At 45.7% G+C, this 20,918-nt stretch overlaps 1 long non-coding RNA gene across 1 annotated transcript; it reads right to left on the bottom strand.

Annotated features, from left to right (window-relative positions):
* Positions 1-223: 223 nt before the first annotated feature.
* On the bottom strand, positions 224-20,123 carry LOC144770077 (uncharacterized). Its single transcript, XR_013598790.1, has 3 exons — positions 20,026-20,123; positions 19,097-19,160; positions 224-452 (listed from the first exon to the last, which is right to left on the bottom strand). It is a non-coding gene; the product is annotated as an uncharacterized LOC144770077 (long non-coding RNA).
* Positions 20,124-20,918: the final 795 nt, after the last annotated feature.

The following is a 20,918-nucleotide window of genomic DNA, read 5'->3' as shown; positions in this document are numbered from 1 at the left end:
TATTTATGATATTAAAATGGTGATAATCAAACTTGTGTGCTTTGTACTGAGGATGTCAGCAAAGAACATTAGGGTGCTGTAGTCCATTAGGTTTAATAATGTAAACAACAAGGACCCCCTGTTAGGAAAATCAATTCGTAATACAGGGAAATAAACAATGCGAGAGGAGTAATCAAACATTAATACGACAGGGGAGATAATGTATGGAAAGCACACAACCAAATGATTAAAAAACAAGATTGCATTTATTCATATGTGAACTTATTCATATTAAAAACGTTTGTTAATAAAAAACATAATAATCCAATAATTGCATAAACAACTCAATAATACAGTATTTATATACTTATAACACAATTACATAAGAAAGTCATAAAACAGTGGCAAACAATGTTAATCGACGCGCGTTTCGGCGTTGTTGGGAACGCCTTCTTCAGGAGCCACAATAAAATCTGAAAAACATATACAAAGCAAATTTAAAACCAAAAATTGCAATCTCAAGTTTCAAATTGAACAGTGAGAAGTACATATGAAGAATATATCTTTAACTGTGCTTACATAACAATGACTCCCTACTTGTATAGCTAATAGATGTAGCTACACAAGGTACAGACTAATGATTTTATATTTGAGCAGTGGTCTATGAGCAGGGGAGGGGGAAAGGAGGGGGGGGGGCATAGAAAGAAGGAAGGGAGGGATACCCTATAAATGAATCAAATACACAATGAGCCAGATGGGACGATGAATTCTACAGCTACAGAGCTTTGACATTGCGATACCTCATAACTTCCTGAGACTATACAAAGAAGGATAGGTCTATGTATATAAGTGCAAGAGTGGGTATCCTAACGTGGCACTTTCGGAGTTTAGATCTATCAATGGCATCAAGAAAAGGGCCCAAAATTCCTATTTCTAGCATGGATGTGTGGGCAAAAAGGATCTACAACTATCAAAATTATGTGATACGAAGTATTTGGAGAAATCACTAACCAAGGTATCTATAACGCCACAAGAGAAGGACTCGGTGTGGCCTTCAATTTGTGTAATCATGTGGTTAAATTTCAAGGAGATATCCAATATGAGGCAGCGGGTTTCTATATCATGAATATTTCTCATCGCTGTATTTAAAGTTTGAAAAATAATACAAATGGTCCCTTGGCTGCTGCTCACCTTAGTGCTAATAGCAAATTATGTTGCATGGAACTCTTCGGATATAATAGCGGTTGTCTTGGTTAGTTAGAACAAATAACTTGCATGTCTCAAGGCTACAAATAATAAGGACATCAGAGAATCAGGTCAAAAATTCACCCTGAGAACACTAGATAGAGCTTTTAGCAAATTGCACCTAGCCAAAATGCACCGTAGGTAATTCAATGGATATATCATTGATACAAATATATAACCAGCAGCGAAAGATAGAAAAATCAATGGCACTAAAGCTGGATTATATTGGTTGCGCCTTACCGAAAAAACACCGGAAGCGTGTTCAGTACTTCTCTTAAAGTGCATCAGACGGGGACAGCTCGCGATCCCTTTCTATTTGTAAGAGCTGGGTGGAAATGTAACCCTACGTCAAGACTTAATTTCTGGAATAAAAATATGTAGCTGCTGTAGTTACAGAACGGTTTTTTAGTACTCCGTATTCTAAACCTTAGGTATGGTAAGGACGTATATCTTACCGTTAGTTAATTAAGAGTCGAGCACGTGTGTAACAACCTGCGGAAGCCGAGCTGATAATGTCTGTTGGCGTCACACAGCCGTCGTAGGAGGAAAATACCTCGATTGGTAAAATGAGCCCCTCTTTAAGTATATGGACAGGATAGGGGTATAACTTTACGTCGAGCTGTGTTTCTGAAAGGGGAAAGCAGAGTGGCTACTATTACGATTACAGTCGAGTATAATTTGTATCACCGATACAATGGTAGCTTCGGTGTACGGCATGGACTCATGTCTTACCGTAAACATGAAGACAAGGGCGTATAGAACGACCTATGGGAGCCACGTTAATGATATCTGTTGGAGTCCCACAGCCGTTGGGGAAGTAAGGTAACTCGATGTGCCCTTCTTTAAATACGTGAACTGGATAAACAAGAAACTGCCCGTCGGACTTTGTTTCTAGAAAAGGAAATGTAACAAACTTATAGTTACAATTCGATTAATGGAAGATCTACATTACGAGTGCAGTAATGAACTAGGAATACGACGTAGGCAGCTATCTTACCGTAGATGTGAAGTCACGGACGTTAGCATCAACCTGCGGGAACCACGCTAGGGATATCTGCTGGCGTCCCGCAGCCGTTGGAAAAGGAGAATGACCCGGCATGTTGCTGGGCCCCTCCTTAAGTATGGGTAACTAGGTTACCTCTAATAACGCGCCGGCTGATCGGTACCTCCCATTAAGGGGAATGCGCTCGGAATTGCGAACTGAAGGGAGCGAAATGGGAGACGCGGTATTAAACAAGATCTCGAAGGGTAACACAAATCGTGTATAATGCCAAAATGGAGGCATACCTAGGGACCTACCTATTCGATCTTGGAGACAAGGCAATAGTAACAGGATAATGGCGGCTAAGATAAGCGTTCCGGGCGGAGAGAGGAGGGGAGACGGGGGGCTTAATATTAAAAGCATGTTACTCCACTATCACCCGTTAGCTAGCACAAGGCACTCGATCGGCTATTAATGGATAATCTGGAAATGCTTAAGTGGAAGAAGTGTTCACACATGCATAATGATCTAAACTATGACTCGAGCAGCGATTGAACGGGGGTCTCGACTCTACTGCTATAGGAAGAACTATTGTCACCAGAAAAGAACCCTCCTCTCATTAAGAGGTTATTAGCGGGGTATTCTGTATAATCCAAAGAAAAGGTGGGGGACACCCACGATGTACAAATAAAAGGTGGGGGACACCCAAGGTGTACAAATGGATTAATGATTCGCTGTAATCTGGGAGTCAGGATACCATCTATCCTAGGGAATATCGAGGCTTACTTGAGCGACTTATGGGATTTATGTGACTCGCTAGTTGTAATTCGCGCACCCCGCGCATTTTAATGCAAATTTATTGATTGTGCTTTTAACTAATCTTTTGCTGTGCAGGTACCTTTGTGGTCACGCGCTGGGCATTATCTGCGCTGCACCTACTCCCCTTCTTCATCACTCGGCCCCTGCAGGAGATTAAAGTCCTGCCGGGACTCGTAGTTGGCCGCCATCTTGGGTGAGGAGGGTCACTAGGCGAGCGGTATAGCGCTCGGCCCCTCACACCATTAGCCCTATAAAAGTCACCACATCTTGGCCCCCAATTGATTGGACGCTCGAGGCTTACTTGAGCGACTTATGGGATTTATGTGACTCGCTTGTTGTAATTCGCGCACCCCGCGCATTTTAATGCAAATTTATTGATTGTGCTTTTAACTAATCTTTTGTTGTGCAGGTACCTTTGTGGTCGCGCGCTGGGCATTATCTGCGCTGCACCTACTCCCCTTCTTCATCACTCGGCCCCTGCAGGAGATTAAAGTCCTGCCGGGACTCGTAGTTGGCCGCCATCTTGGGTGAGGAGGGTCACTAGGTGAGCGGTATAGCGCTCGGCCCCTCACACCATTAGCCCTATAAAATGGCCCCCCCTTATAGGGAGCGCAGCGGACGGGTGCAGCGGGCATGCCGGCAGCGCGCAGAAGTCGCGCCAAAGTCCAGCCCGTCTGCGCCTGTCCGCGGCCAGACGGGCCCAGGGCCCTGGGGCGCTGCCCCTTCCATCACCTACTCTTCTGCCACACTCAGAGGTTTGCAGCACCCCCCTTGTGCCCTGCTGTCTACAATCTGGGACCGCCTTGTATCTCTGTGTATCTCGGCGGATATACTCTCTCCCAGGCTTGCCCATACACCCTTGTTGGCCCCCACCCCGCCTGAGACTTTTATTCGCATACTTTACCTTAACACACGCTCCCTTCCCCAACACCATGCGGATATCTTCCTCCTGCTGACAGCTGAGAACCCCGATGTCCTGCTGCTCACTGAGACTTGGCTGTCTGACCTCTCTCTCCCTGACATCCTGGCTGCCCTGCTCCCTAACTACTACATGCTGAACGCCAATCGGCCTGCAGCCCGCCGTGGCGGGGGGTGGCGGCAATCATACGGAAGGATCTGACAGTTATTGCGTCTTCCTCACTATGTCTTCCTGAGGTTGATAATCTTGTCGTCAGCCTGGCAACGGAAGCAGGTGCCTTGACCCTTATTGTTTTATATCGTCCTCCCACCTTTATGCCCCTGTTCCCTGCCGCCCTCAGCGAACACCTCGCCGCTCTGATGACCTCTTCTGCTCGCATCGCCATGTTCGGTGATTTCAATTACTGGTTCGACCATGCCGATGCAGGCCCCCACGCTACTGAACTGTTCGAGACACTCCTTAGTCTAAATCTGATCCAACATGTCACTATTCCCACTCATACTGGAGGCCACATCTTGGATCATATCTGGACGCAGGGGGTATTGCTCACTGAGCCGATTATCCCCCCCTGCGTCTGGTCCGATCACTCGGTGATCGACTCTTCCATCTCTATAAAGGGTTTGGCCAAACCACCATCGCGGGAGGGCGGGATTGCTCGGAAATGGAACGCCCTTGATTCCCCTGCCTTTCTCTCCTTCCTTGCGGAGACTCAGCCACCACCCAGCAATAATTCCGGCGTCAACACTCTGGACGGCAATATTGCCCATTGGCTTACTACCGCTAGTGACAAATTCGCCCCCCTGTCTCGCTTTCCCCGTTCCCGCCACAGTAAATCTCATAAATGGTTTAACTCAACTCTGAAGTTACAACACCTTGAGCTGCGCCAATTGGAGCGCAGGTGGAGGCGCAATTATCTCAGTACAGACAGGGAGGTGTACGTGCTTGCACGCAAGGCATATAAAAAAGCCATTACTACTACCAAGGTCGCCTATTTTTCGAACAGAATTTCTACAGCTCCCAACAAATCCAAAGAGATATTCAAGGTCCTCGGAGAACTCACATCGGACACCAGGACACTCCCGAACTTGCCCCCTTCCGCAGAGTCTTGCAATGCCTTGAACACCTTCTTCATTGATAAGATTCTAGCAATTAAAAACTCCATCTCTCACTCCTCTCCCTCAGCAACAGCTGCAGCTCCTCCTATCAACACCTCTACTTTGATTTGTTTCCCCACACTTGATCCCGACTCCCTAGCCAAGTTGGCCACTCGGGTGAAATCTGGTTCCCCCAAGGACTGCTGTCCCCCTTCTGTGTTCCGCGACATCTGTCATTCTTTCCCGCACTGTATCTTACCCCTTCTCAACACCTCCCTCAACTCCGGCACAGTTCCTAGTTCTTTTAAGGAGGCTGTACTGGTGCCTTTGCTAAAAAAAACTGGCGCGGACCCAGCGGTCCTCGCCAATTACCGGCCCATCTCTCTCCTGCCCTACCTGTCAAAAATCTTGGAGGCACATGTGACCACTTGCCTCTCGCAATTCATCGAGGAGTCCAACTTCCTGGAAATGAACCAGGCAGGCTTCAGACCAGCCCATTCCACCGAGGCTGTGCTCCTTGCCGTGTTGGACAACCTCCGATGTAATGCTGACAGAGGCCGCCCCCAGGCATTGGTCCTACTGGATTTGTCGGCGGCATTCGACACGGTGGACCACAACATCTTACTCCACCGTGTCGAGTCCGCCGGAGTCCGCGGGCCTGCCTTGTCCTGGGTTAAATCCTTCCTAGAGGGTAGATCCCAAGCAGTCAGTCTGGGACCCTTCAGCGCCACCAGTGCACCTTCATCTTGTGGGGTCCCTCAGGGTTCTTCCCTTTCCCCCCTCCTTTTTAATTTGTACCTTCAGCCTCTTATCCACTCCCTGGGCAGCTGGGACGTCACCGTATTTAATTACGCGGACGATTTAGAAATTATTTTTCCCCTCTCTTCCCCTGACGCCGTCACCAACTTCAAGGCGGTCATGATACACATCCAGCATTGGATGAACCAAAATCAGCTAAAGCTCAACCCTGGGAAAACTGAGCTCCTCCTTCCTGGGAGAAGCGTTTCCCATTGGGGCCCTCAATATTGGCCACCTGAGCTTGGTCCATCTCCCCCCCCTGCTGGCTGTGTAAAGAGTCTCGGCGTCATTATCGACTCTGAGCTCACTCTTAAGGCCCAGGTGAGCGCTGTAACATCTTCCTGTATGTTCCAACTATACAGGATACGGAAAGCCGCCCACCTCTTGACCCCTGAAGCTCTGCTACAAGTTTTAATAGCATTGGTGATGTCCCGCCTGGACTTCTCTAATTCTTTGTATCTCGGCCTTTCTAAATCCCTGTTGTCTAGGCTACAGATCATTCAAAACCAGGCTGACAGACTGGCATTTAAAATCCCCAGATGGCAGTCGGCCAAACCCTTACTACATCAATTACATTGGCTACCAGTCAGCGAAAGAATAGCCTTTAAGGTCGGCTGCCTGGTCTTCAAAGCCTTGACTGGTCCCTTTCCTGCTTTCTTGAAGTCCCTGGTCACTCCCTACTGCCCCTCCCGAACTCTGAGGTCTACTCACCTCCAGCTCCTAGTCACTCCCCGGTTTAAGCTTATCAAATTAGGTGGCCGTAGTTTTTCTCACCTGGCCCCTAAGTTATGGAATTCCTTCCTACTCTCACTCAAATCCTCATATTCCCTTGCATCATTTAGGAAGTCTTTAAAAACTCTGCTCTTTTCACATCCCCAATAAAGTCCATCCTGCTCAGTCTCAGTGTCCTATCAGCGCCAGGAAACCGACGGTGACAGTGCGCTTAACAAATGCCCATTAACATAACATAACATAACAACAACAAAAGCCTGGGTCTTGTGGGGGATCACCGCAACCAGATGCTTCGGAGGAGCAATATGATTTGCGGGATCACACTAAAATTAAGTCCCGGAGTGTTTTCAGGTTCCTGTTCCTCATTCTCCTAGGTCCTTTCAGGAATTATCTGATCAACAGTACAACAAAGGCGGGTGGCAAGATCGCAGACAAGACAAGTCTATGCAGCTCAAAAGGGATATGCAACGCTCTTTTGTTGTGGAAGTCAAGAGTGAGGGCCGCCTCCATATAGAGCACCCTTCCAAAGGAAGAAGGTTGCTGCTTTAACAGCTAAATATTCCCCAGACGGTGAGAACCCTTCTCCTCAACAGGAGTTGGGCGGTGACTCTTGTCGACAGCGGAAGTCACTCTAGTGCGTCAGACACTCTGCCAGTTTCTGGAGGCAAGAGCAACCTTCACCTTTGTAACAGTTGAGACCACGGATACCCGCTTTGCACCTCGGCTCCGCTTTATCATTTAGATCTTCAGATTGAAGATGATGTTAAACGCACCATTAACACTATTTTTTTGGACAATTTGACATCTTTTTATGACATTTTACTAGCAGAGATCGATTGGTCTCCGTCCATAACCACCTTTGGTTTTTCTTTGTTCGCCCTAAGTTGGCAGGGTATGCTCAGACCTGAGTCTCTTGCTCACTTTGCCACTGGAGTCAAGCAAGCTCGGCTGAAGATGGCTGTAATGCCAGAAACCGGTCCTGGGAAGCTTGATTCCGGTCCAGGGAAGACATGGCTTGGCAGTTCGGGCTGGACTGTTCCCAGGAGACACAGGGTCAGACTGATTTGCATATGGCCATGTCTGAACTAGGGTGGAGGAGTGAGCTAAAGAACGGTGATGGATTAAACCCAGATCAGTTGACTGGGGTTGAGTGTTTGTATTGTCAACGCTCCGTCCATCACCACCTTTGGTTTTTCTTTGTTCGCCCTAAGTTGGCAGGGTATGCTCAGACGTGAGTCCCTTGCTCACTTTGCCACTGGAGTCAAGCAAGCCCGGCTGAAGACGGCTGTAATGCCAGAAACCGGTCCTGGGAAGCTTGATTCCGGTTCAGGGAAGGCATGGCTTGGCAGTTCGGGCTGGACTGTTCCCATGAGGCACAGGGTCAGACTGATTTGCATATGGCCATGTCTGAACTGGGGTGGCGGAGTGAGCTAAAGAACGGTGATGGATTAAACCCAGATCAGTTGACTGCGGGTGAGTGTTTGTATTGTCAACGCTCCGTCCATCACCACCTTTGGTTTTTCTTCAGTCTCTGAAAATATTCTTTCTAATGTTAAAGGTGAAACTGCATCCTTAATTATACACCAATTACTATCCATATTGGCCATTGTCGACTGGGTGCGTGAGTTGGCTGTTATTATTTCTGATGTTTACACATCATTGAATTGTAATATTGTGAGTTCCAGACCATCTGTGCAATCTCTGGGCAAACCTCCTGCTGAAAAAGATGGTTGTACGGACTTTCTTAAAATGTCATGGGATAAGTCTAGGCAACAACAACAAAAGCCTGGGTCTTGTGGGGGATCACCGCAACCAGATGCTTCGGAGGAGCAATATGATTTGCGGGATCGCACTAAAATTAAGTCCCGGAGTGATTTCAGGTTCCTGTTTCTCATTCTCCTAGGTCCTTTCAGGAATTATCTGATCAACAGTACAACAAAGGCGGGTAGCAAGATCGCAGACAAGACAAGTCTATGCAGCTCAAAAGGGATATGCAACGCTCTTTTGTTGTGGAAGTCAAGAGTGAGGAGCCGCCTCCATATAGAGCACCCTTCCAAAGGATGAAGGTTGCTGCTTTAACAACTAAATATTCCCCAGATGGTGAGAACCCTTCTCCTCGACAGGAGTTGGGCGATGACTCTTGTCGACAGCGGAAGTCACTCTATTGCGTCAGACACTCTGCCAGTTTCTGGAGGCAAGAGCAACCTTCACCTTTGTAACAGTTGAGACCACGGTTACCCGCTGTGCACCTCGGCTCGGCTTTATCATTTAGATCTTCAGATTGAAGATGATGTTAAATGCACCATTAACACTATTTCTTTGGACAATTTGACTTCTTTTTATGACATTTTACTAGCAGAGGTCGATTGGTCTCCCTCCTTTGTCTTCGCATTTCGCATGGTGAAGATGTAAGCTTCCCTTGTTTTTCTCATCTTGAACCGATGGAAACAAAGCATGCTTATGCTTCTGAATGGACCCTGGCTTTGGCTCCTGCTATATACTGCAACCAGGCTGGTTGGAATAAGGGTTCTCCGCTACATGGTATTCCGATACATTCCACTCCTCAGCCTCAGTCTCAATATCCAATTAAATGTTACTCTAAAGCATCTGTTAAATAAATACTTACCCAATTAGAGTATCATGGTGTGACTGAGCCCTGCAAATCTCCCATAAATAATCCTCTTTTTCAGGTTTTGAAACCTGACAGTTCTTATCGTATAGTTTTAGATTGCAAACATTTGAACAGCCATACACGCACCTTTGCAGTGCAGAACACACATAGTATGGCTCTGATTAATCTTCTGTAAAAAATATGACTACGCTTAACATTTAGGGGCCGATTAGGATGGCGGACGGACTTGCGTCCGTCCGCCACCCTTGAGGAGGAGGGAACGTCCGCAGGGGCTGCGGCGTTCCCTCCGTGCTGATTAGGATGTGACCGCCAGGGTGGCGGTCACATCCTCTATATTTAACATTGCGGCGGGTGCAGCTTCAAGCTGCACCCGCCGCAATGTTAAAAAAGCATGTTTTACATTTACATGCACAAAGCGGCCGGCACCGCACGGTGCCTGCTGCTTTGTGCACGCAAATGCAGGGGGGTACCATAGGTACCCCCCATGTGCACCCCCCACCCCCCATTCACCCAGGGGGCCCGCAACGGGCCCCCAAAGTGAATGTCCGTATGCTTTTCCATGGCGGAAAAGCCGCCGTGGAAAAGCATGTATTCACGAACATCCTAATATGGCGGACGGTGTCTCATAGACACCGCCTGCCATGTTATAGCTTTTCCGCCACGGTCGGAAGCCGACCGCGGCGGAAAAGCGGCGGACGGAATTCCAGACCCACCAGCCATCCTAATTTGGCGGTGGGTCTTTGGAGGCTCCGCAGCGGTTTTTCCGCATCCTCCAGGCCGGCGGACACTTCCGCCGGCCCGGAGGATGCGGAAAAACCGCCATCCTAATCGGCCCCTCAATCTTTTTTTTATTGAATCATCACCAATACTTTAAATACATGATAATTTCATGAAAGTAAATATTAAACAGCAACATATGAGAAAAGCATATATTGTAAGAGTTTTTTTTTTTGAGCTGGGTACATTGAGCTGGGTACAAAATAACAACTCCATCATTATTATAACGAAAAACCCAATTAAGGATAAATAAATAAAGAGACAGTTATCTTCCATACAATCCGGTAAAGGAATGGTGCCTTTTTATACATTTAATTACCCTCTTTCCATCTTTTAAGAGGGGCTCAAATGTTTTCATCGTTTCTTCTTTCTTTTAGGCCCTTTTTATCGTATACCCCTTTGTCTAAGTTGCAAGTGACTAATAGTCTACCCAAACATTGCTGGAATCTGGGTGCCAGAGGATCCAACCAATCTGAGGCAATGCATTTTCTAGCCACTGCCATGGCTATGCAAAGAAAGGGACGATAGTCCTCTGACGCATCACTATTGCTGCTTCCCAGTAGTATGACTTGGGCTGTTAGATTAATTTTTATTTTCAGCGATGTAGTAATAAACTTTTCAATTTCACCTAACCAAGTTCCCTAGAGCGGGCATGTTGCAAACATATGTATCATATCGGCTACAGTACTGCTGCAGCGAGGGCATGTGATTCCATCCAGCCCGCCCGCCCGCCCCACTGAGCAATTCTTGCTGGCGTATAGTATAACGAGAACAGTGTTTTGTGATGTTTTGCCTGTAATTCTGCCGACCGGACCACAGAAATTCCAGGGAACTCTAAAAGTATATTATGTTCTGTGCCCAGCTTCTGTTCCCATTTAGACCCATGTTTCTCAAGGTCATCCTGGATAAGCTTAGACAGCTTCGAGTAAATCTGACTAATTGTGCACCCTTCTTCAGAGGGGACCACATCCACAACACCATTGTTGTTGAAGCCCATTATACCCCCTTTCTTATGGGTTAAATAACTCCAGACTTACCAGTATTAAAAAAAATCCCTAGTATGTATCCCAAATCTGATTTGTATATCACTAAATGCTAGTATACCCAATGTATCTAGAAGATCTCCTATTGAGAGGATTCCTGCATCCTCCCATCTTGACATGATATTATCCCAAAAGATCTCTGGCATAGTTGGATTTTTAAAGTGTTCCTATAATAATTCAGCCGGCCGAGCCTGACTTTTCTTTTAAGGGATACCCAAATCTTAAAAGCTGTGTGTCGAGTTTTAAATCTAACTTTTTGGTAATGACTTGGCTCTCTATAGTTCAGGAAGCAACCCTGTGCGGCCTCCCCTATTAGTAGTTCGTACACTTCCTCTGACCCGGGCTGGTTCCTCTGCTCTTCTGTTTTCCCTACCAACAGCACACACATATATTGGAGGGTGGCAGCCCAGTAGTATAGTCTTAGAGCAAGAACCCCCATCCTCCTTTGTTAATGTCATGAGTTTGAGAGGCCTTCTAGTCTTACCGTGTGACCAGATGAACCTATATAGCATATTTTCTTTGAACCAGGATTTCCCAAACTCCAGGGGGATAGTCCTGGAGAGATACAGTATCTTGGGGGGAAACAGCATCTTTATTATATTGCATCTACTTACAGTAGCGAGGTGAAGATTATGCCACCTATCGAAGTCATTTTTCCCTTTCCTTATTATTGGAGCAATGTTAACCTCTACTAATTGCTCAAGTTCTGATGTAATATTTACCTGTAGATATGTAGCCATATTTGTGACCTGTGTATCTGCAAAGGCGGACACCCTGTTGACGACAATTTGGGTTTTCTACTGGTTAAGCTTGTACCCTGAGACAGCCCAAATTCTGCTGCTGAGTTACCTATTTTGTTGACTGCAGTTTGGGGGTCAGTTATAACAACTGCCAAATCATCCGTGTAAGCGAGGATTTTAATTTCCATCTCCTGAAATCTCATTGGTTTGATTGTATAGTTTCCTTCAATTCTTTGTATCAGAGTGTCGATGTATATAGCGAAGAGTAAGGGGGAGCAGGGACACCCCTGTCTAGATCTGTATTGGTTTTGTATACTCCTCATTTACTCAAATGCGGGCCACCGGGTATTTATAAAGGCCTTCAATTGCCTTAATAAATCCTTCTCGTAGCCCATATTGTTCTAGGGTGCCCCACAGGTAATCCTAGGAGACCGTGTCGAACGCTTTCTCAGTGTCGAGCAGAATGAGTGCCAAAGGGACTCCTGAGACAGCTGCTGCATCAAAGAGTATTATTACCCTACGGAGATGTTCGGTGGTTCCTCTTCCAGGTATGAACCTGTACTGACATGAGTGAATTACTTTACTTATGATGGAGATTAGACGAGTAGCAAATATTTTGGAGAACATTTTGGAGTCACTGTTCATTAGAGTGATAGCTCTGTATGATCCTGGTTCTTGGGGGGGGTTTACCTTTTTTTAACTATTACCGCCTGAGCCAAAGACTTGGGTGTTGAGTCCCCCCCTTGTGGCGGTCTGAACGTTTCTATCATGTCCCGGTTTAATAGATGGTAAAAGATTTTATAAAATTCCAAGGGGATCTGCTCAGGCCCCACTGTCTTGCCCAAAGGAAGATTCATCAGGGAACGGTGTATTTATTCCTCTGATAAGTTCATTTCCATAAGGTCTATATCATTATTGGCAAATTGCTCTATTTGGATGTCTTTCAAATATTCACTAACCGATTGATGGGACGGCTCAAGTTCCTCCTGGTACAATTCACTATAACATTTATGAAATTCCTCTCGTATACTCGTAGGTTCTTTAACCAAATTCCCATCTTTATCCTGTATCTTGACTATCTCCCCCATCACCCTTCTATGACTTGTCCGAACTGACAGCGCATGTCCTACTTTCTCGCTAAGTTCAAAGCACCCCTCATGCCATGCAAGATATTTCCCAGCTGCCTTGGTTGATGAGATTTCCCCAATTTCAGCGTTAGTCACCACGATTTTATGCGTCTAACCCTCTAATGGTGCCCCTTGTGCTATTGACCTTATCAACTCCTCTTCTAGAACAGCAGTTGCTTTATATAGTGTATTAGCTCTTTCAGCTTCGTTATTTCTCCTTCGGGAGTTATAGCTAAGTGTCTCAACTCTGACCCCGGCTTTGAATGCATCCCAGACCACCCCACTATTAGCACTGTCCCAATTTATTTCGAGAAAAACCTCAATCCAGGTATTCATGTGTGCAATATAGTCTGGGTCTTTTAGCAAACCTCTCTTGAATGTCCAAACTGAGTCTTTCCTCTCCGCTCCCCTGAGATTAACAGTTAATACTAGAGGGTTGTGATCTGAGAACACCCTAGGGTACTTTTCAATTACACTATCTGAGGCTAAGTGATAATATAGCGACTCCTTTAGTCTTAGCCCCCTGCAACGTATTCACAACCAAGGTATACCCAAGCTGCTCCATTAGTTTAGCCCTAGACCCCTCAATATGTGTCTCCTGTAAACACAAGATATCTGCTCTTTTCAATTCTATTGCAATCCTTTGCCTTTTGTTTAGATCATTTAGACCCCATACATTAATTGATACTATTCGAATTTTTACCATCGGCTATCCGGAAAAACATACCCTGAATTTGTATTACCCAGAATTGTCCTTAACTCCTCCTGTTCCACATCTCTGCTGTTTACAGGTAGCTTGTATCCCCTAATTCTTTTATGACCCTCATAAACCAGTTTCCCTCGCCTGTTTTCCTCCCCCCTCTGCCAGTACCATCCTCCTTGCCCTCTCTTCCACTCCTCCTCCTCCACACTACCCCCCACCCAACTCCCCAAATTTCAGCAAATAGGTCATGACATGACCCATGTGATGTCGCCTGTCTGGCCGCCCAAGGTGTCCCCGTGCCCTATCCCCAAGCCTCTATAAATTGAACAGATCCTACGTATTATGCCATCTTACCCCCACTTGTGAGAACAAAGAATGAAGAAGGTGATTATTTGGGAAAAAAACATCCCGCACTTTCTATTATTTTCTGCTGTTTCTACCGGTGATTATTTCACCCCTCCCTCATTCAATTTTTATTCGATCAATACCGACATATCTGCCCCATTACCCAGTCTCCAAGTGTCCTATCGTCACACTCTATCTTTCTGTTGCCCCTGAAGCCCCAAGTTCTCTTGCCCCCTGTAGTTCCTTCAAGTAATCTTGCCTTAGCTGAAATGGACTGCCAAAGGAGGAAATTCCCAAAGAAGACTGGGATCGCCCTGGGTTGTTCCAATTGCCCTGCCGTGATATTTTTTCTTTGGGTCAATGGAAAGCAATGAGCCCGCTGAATCTCAGTGTCCCAGTTCCAGTTTGATATCTCGGGGAAAGCTCCTTTCAAGAGGTCTACCATAAAATGTCTTACATCCCTGACTTCACTATTTCTGCAATCCCCAGGAATAGTAGGTTGTTTCGGCGCTGGCGATTCTCATAGTCTTCGAGTTTCCACATCATGTCACCTGCCTGTTTCTCCTGAAGCTCGTTGTGTTCCTGCATTTTCCCTAGGCTCACACTCGAGGGTCGCTGTTCTTTCCTCGACATGTATCACCCTTTCTTTTATTTCTGAGCACATTTTGCTTACCTTCCGGATGGATCCCTGAAATTTCTTTGTAGCCTGGTGTGCTCTATAATTTTCTTGGTGAGTTTACCCTTGCATTTGCTTGATAGTGGCATAAATTATCCATCGAGGAAACATCATTAGGGTTGAGAGTGGTGCAAGATGCCATTTGGGTCTGATCGACCATGCCTTCTTTGTAAACCTGGCTTTTGGCAGAGTAATCCCATTGTAGCCTGTGGGTGGTTTCACCATTGCTACCTGTTCGTTGTTTTTCCCCCTGGGTTTTGATCTGCTCTTTAGGGTAGCTGCCTTGTCATGGCTTTTATTAACAGAAAGGCATCAGTCCCTGATTCTTCGTCCGTGAGCTCAGGGGTGGAAGTTAAGAGCTCTGACTCATCTGTTAGGGAGAAGAACTTTTCTCCCTCCCATAATCCGGTGATCTTGTAGAGTTCTTCAGCCAGGGTTATCCCAGCTGCCCTTGGAATGCTGTTGCCATATTCTGATTAGTAGCTATGGGAGGGTGTTGTGCAACAGTTTCACTCACAGTGTTAGTTTCAATAACAGACTCTGTTTCAGTTAGTATTGGCAAGCTATCTGGGACAAACATAAGACTTCTATTACCTGCCTGACTAGATGGTCTGTCTCCGCTCAGCCTCTCACTCTGTGACCTCGATGCCTGACCTGGTTCCTGCTGGCTGGGATGTTGCCCCTCCTGTTCATCAATCCGCTCTCCACTCCGCTCTGTTGCATAGAGTTGTACCAGCACATCTGCTGTTGGGGCTCTGGCTACAGGGTCAGGCCTGGAGGAGTCAGTTCCGGTATTCTACTTTCCCATTTGCGCAGGCAGAGGCAAAGACAGAGGCAGGGATTCTTCGTCCGTCGCCACGCCATTGGAAAGTGCTTCCACGATAAGTTTGTTATTTCTCCTTCGGGAGTTATAGCTAAGTGTCTCAACTCTGACCCCGGCTTTGAATGCATCCCAGACCACCCCACTATTAGCACTGTCCCAATTTATTTCCAGAAAAACCTCAATCCAGGTATTCATGTGTGCAATATAGTCTGGGTCTTTTAGAAAACCTCTCTTGAATGTCCAAACTGAGTCTTTCCTCTCCGCTCCCCTGAGATTAACAGTTAATACTAGAGGGTTGTGATCTGAGAACACTCTAGGGTACTTTTCAATTACACTATCTGAGGCTAAGTGATAATGTAGCGACTCCTTTAGTCCTAGCCCCCTGCAACGTATTCACAACCAAGTTATACCCAAGCTGCTCCATCAGTTTAGCCCTAGACACCTCAATATGTGTCTCCTGTAAACACAAGATATCTGCTCTTTTCAATTCTATTGCAATCCTTTGCCTTTTGTTTAGATCATTTAGACCCCATACATTAATTGATACTATTCGAATTTTTACCATCGGCTATCCGGAAAAACATACCCTGAATTTGTATTACCCAGAATTGTCCTTAACTCCTCCTGTTCCACATCTCTGCTGTTTACATGTAGCTTGTATCCCCTAATTCTTTTATGACCCTCATAAACCAGTTTCCCTCGCCTGTTTTCCTCCCCCCTCTCCCAGTACCCCCCCCTTGCCCTCTCTCCCATTCCTCCTCCCCCACGCTACCCCCCACCCAACCCCCCAAAATTTGAGCAAATAGGTCATGACATGACCCATGTGATGTCGCCTGTCTGGCCGCCCAAGGTGTCCCCGTGCCCTATCCACAAGCCTCTATAAATTGAACAGATCCTACGTATTATGCCATCTTACCCCCACTTGTGAGAACAAAGAATGAAGAAGGTGATGATTAGGGAAAAAAACATCCCGCACTTTCTATTATTTTCTGCTGTTTCTACCGGTGATTATTTCACCCTTCCCTCATTCAATTTTTATTCGATCAATACCGACATATCTGCCCCATTACCCAGTCTCCAAGTGTCCTATCGTCACACTCTATCTTTCTGTTGCCCCTGTAGCCCCAAGTTCTCTTGCCCCCTGTAGTTCCTTCAAGTAATCTTGCCTTATCTGAAATGGACTGCCAAAGGAGGAAATTCCTAAAGAAGACTGGGATCGCCCTGGGTTGTTCCAATTGCCCTGCCGTGATGTTTTTTCTTTGGGCAATGGAAAGCAATTAGCCCGCTGAAACTCAGTGTCCCAGTTCCAGTTTGCGCTATAATTTTCTTGGTGAGCTTACCCTTGAATTTGCTTGATAGTGGCATAAATTATCCATCGAGGGAGCATCATTAGGGTTGAGAGTGGTGAAAGATGCCATTTGGGTCTGATCGGCCATGCCTTCTTTGTAAACCTGGCTTTTGGCAGAGTAATCCCATTGTAGCCTGTGGGTGGTTTCACCATTGCTACCTGTTCGTTGTTTTTCCCCCCTGGGTTTTGATCTGCGCTTTAGGGTAGCTGCCTTGTCATGGCTTTTATTAACAGAAAGGCATCAGTCCCTGATTCTTCGTCCGTGAGCCCATGGGTGGAAGTTAACAGCTCTGACTCATCTGTTAGGGAGAAGAACTTTTCTCCCTCCCATAATCCGGTGATCTTGTAGAGTTCTTCAGCCAGGGTTATCCCAGCTGCCCTTAGAATGCTGTTGCCATATTCTGATTAGTGGCTATGGGAGGGTGTTGTGCAACAGTTTCACTCATAGTGTTAGTTTCAATAACAGACTCTGTTTCAGTTAGTATTGGCAAGCTGTCTGGGACAAACATAAGACTTCTATTACCTGCCTGACTAGATGGTCTGTCTCCGCTCAGCCTCACACTCTGTGACCTTGATGCCTGATCTGGTTCCTGCTGGCTGGGATGTTGCCCCTCCAGTTCATCAATCTGCTCTCCACTCCGCTCTGTTGCAAAGAGTTGTACCAGCACATCTGCTGCTGGGGCTCTGACTACAGGGTCGGGCCTGGAGGAGTCAGTTCTGGTATTCTACTTTCCCATTTGTGCAGGCAGAGGCAAAGACAGAGACAGAGACAGAGGCAGGGATTCTTAGTCCGTCGCCGCGCCATATGAAAGTGCTTCCACGATAAGTTGTTGTTTACCACGGACTAAAACGCCAGTTTGCGACCCGCTCCTTGGCAGACCTTGGGTCAGCCTCCCCCGCTCTCCCGGTTACGTTGCTGCGCTGGAGACCGCGGCCCGACACTGTTCCTCCAGGGTCTTTCACAGCATCCTTCGGCGCTCTGTTCCCTTTGGGGGCCATGTTCTTCTACTGAGAAAGTTTTACCTGCGGTGGAGATGGCCATTCTTAAGGAACGGCCTCTAGCTCCAGGTAAGCGCATCTTTGTCATTGTACCAGTGCCTGCCTTGGAGGCGATCACAAAAGCTAGTGTTCCTAACTCTAAAGCCCTTCACCCCCATTGGATTCAATGGGTGACATCCTTAACATCCGCTGATGTTACCTTTGTTTGTTTTTTGTCCTCATTCGTAAATAAGCAGATTGTCTTTAAATGGATACAGGCTCTTTCCTGGTTCCTTCAGTGGGGGGCCAAGGCCTCGTCTGTAACTTTGCCTCCTCTAGGGTTTGTAGAATGGCCAGCCGCAAGACTCTTAGGTAGTAGAGGATAAGGAACAAGTCCACTTCCCCAGATTCGACCATCTTCCCATAATCTCGCTTATTTAACAATCATTGGACTTCATTGAGATGATGCATTATCAAGCTTGCTAACCCACTCCTCCCAGACCACCCAAAGTCTGGTTATTTTTCTCGAAGAACAAAAATGATCCAACTTAACTGAGGCAACCCATTCCAGAGATACCGGGGGCTGAGGCGAAACCCATTTTAAGCAGATTTCTCTCCAAGCCAGAAGAGTCAAGATAAATAGGAACGAGGCTTGGAGTTTAGAAAGCTTACAACTAGTACTCTCCTCTAGGAGAACTCCAAAAATATTTATACAACAAGAAATTCCACGGTTCTGAAATAGATAGTTAGAACATAAAAAGGTCTAGAACAAAACAATATATGCGCCAGTTTCCTTAACTAAGGCCACTACCATAGAAAGTCCTATTCACGAGGACGGATTCCCATCACTCACCAATGGTGACATGCTTCATCATCTGGGTCTCCTCTCGATGTCACACTGGTGACACTAAGGGCTATAACCCTCTCGGAGGGAAAGGGGAGCCCGAGGATGTTTTCTTAAGAATTATCAGTGAAACACTACAACTCCTAACTGGACCATCAGATGCGAGTGGTTGAATTGTGTGGGAAAAAATGCAGTGCTTTATAATATGGTGTTAAGTAAGTGTTAACGTGCGTTTTAAAATTGACCTATGAGAGAACCAACCATGTATTAATATCTCTCACAGCCCAAACTAAAAATAGTGCAAACAACAGTTTATAACAAACGACTGTCTGTTGTTCGGAAAAAGGTCAACATGTTTCAGCATATACAGAAATATTTTCTTCCCATGCCTTCTTCAGGAGCACTACTAACATTGCTACTGCAAGTGTGACAAAAATAATAATCAAATGTGGTCAATACAAGTACATACGAGGCGGTTGGAACAGATACAACCTGAATCCCCTGTAATCAGGAATGTACAACCCTTCCTCTGCAAATCCCGTAATGCCAGCGGCATCTGTAACAGAGTGAGGAAAATAGATGCATTTGTTTAAAATTCATACAATTCTCATGTTCATAAAAACATTTTTCTGCTGTGACAAACTCATTATCATCTACATTTACTTAATTGCAAGTACATGCCAATCGTTCTTAACCAAAACACATGAGGAGAATACCTCACCTCACCTGGCTGCGGCTCAGGGAAAAGGAGGCACGGCTCTTTAAGAAAGTGGGAAAATACCACACTCGTTATGGTTCCCTACTATTCTTAGCATCTTATCATCAGTCTCTATAAATCAGGAGTCATGCACACACACACACACAACACCAGACTGACAGGCACTATAGTCCTTTACAAATAAAACTGCACACTCAATGTGAATCTTGTATCACTGAAGTGTTGTTCCAAATATAAATACTAAGGTTGTTGATATATAAGTTCTTTGTAGCTGATAACATATTATTTTCACTCAGTAACCTAGTCTGTAACGTGACCATTATTTTTCTCTAATAACGTATGAATGGCAAGATTATCCCATATATCTATCCATCAATGATTGAGCATAGGAGACAAATACACGTAACGTCGCCTGTACCTTCACACAAAGCCCCACCACTGTATGGAAAAAACGGGGGTATACATAGCTGTATCGTAATATTCTCAAGTATACCATTTGTAAGATTGGTAATGTCATGCCTCTAAACGTTCCAGAGTGTCCCTATCCATATTAGCTCATGGGAGAACCGCCACCTTCCCAGTTATGACGCGCCTGCTAACAGCGGTGAAACCGTCTTGAAAACACTCGAGCCAGACACTCAAAGCTTGCTCGCATCCCTTTTAGCAAAAGTAACGATAATAAATCAAAAACTGGCGCTCTTACCTCTCCGTCGGTACCTCTGGAAGTCAACTAAGCTGTCTGGCGAGGTGACGGACGTGGGGAGATGCCATATTTTTAAGCCGGAAAAGCTCACGGGGGCACTTGACGCATGCGCCCTACTGCTTTCTCTTCAATGACGTATAACGGCATAGGATTGCTGGGATAACTGGTATCTAAAAAATAATATTAATAAAGCCTCACGTTTCACAATCTTACTCATTCACTCGCGATCTTAACATAGTCAGAAAGAGAAACAGCATACATTCTGACACCGGACATGGCCATAAAATACCTGCTACTTTCTCATTTATCCCTCTATGGCTACCCGTGTTAGTAAATAAAACCTTTGAATGCGTGGCAACGCCTCCTCGCATCTTTACCATGCTCACTGGGTTACAGCCGCCCGGTATACATGAAATAGAGTGCCCATAGTTATATATCAATGCTCCTCTATTGGGACTCTAAATAAGAAAAAAAGCCCCTTGTCCTAGTTATATAGTACATCGGGACACCCTGGGTGTCGAGCATGTTTCACATGAAAAGGGCCATATGAATTCAGTCACTTAGTGTTAAAAAGTGTTCACAAACTATTGTAACATCACCCAAGTTATGGCATCGCTCAGAACCAGTTTGTCGCTATGTAGTTTGAAAACACATTTCTGTTCTTTCAATAATAAAGATTTGGAAATGTCTGTCATATGTTCTGGAATATATGGTTGTTCCAAAACCGTCCATTTGAAATCATCTGGTCGATGATTGACTTCTAAGAAATGGCTTGTCAATCTTGTTGCTTGCTTTTTACACCTCACTGCACTTTTATGTTCCATGATCCTCAATTTCACCTTTCGTGTAGTCATACCCACATTATTCAATTTACATGGGCACGTGATGAGATA

This window comes from Lissotriton helveticus, chromosome 7, assembly GCF_964261635.1.
Source record: "Lissotriton helveticus chromosome 7, aLisHel1.1, whole genome shotgun sequence".
In the NCBI taxonomy this organism is placed as follows: Eukaryota; Metazoa; Chordata; class Amphibia; order Caudata; family Salamandridae; genus Lissotriton; species Lissotriton helveticus.
This window is presented reverse-complemented; position numbering and strand designations above follow the sequence as displayed.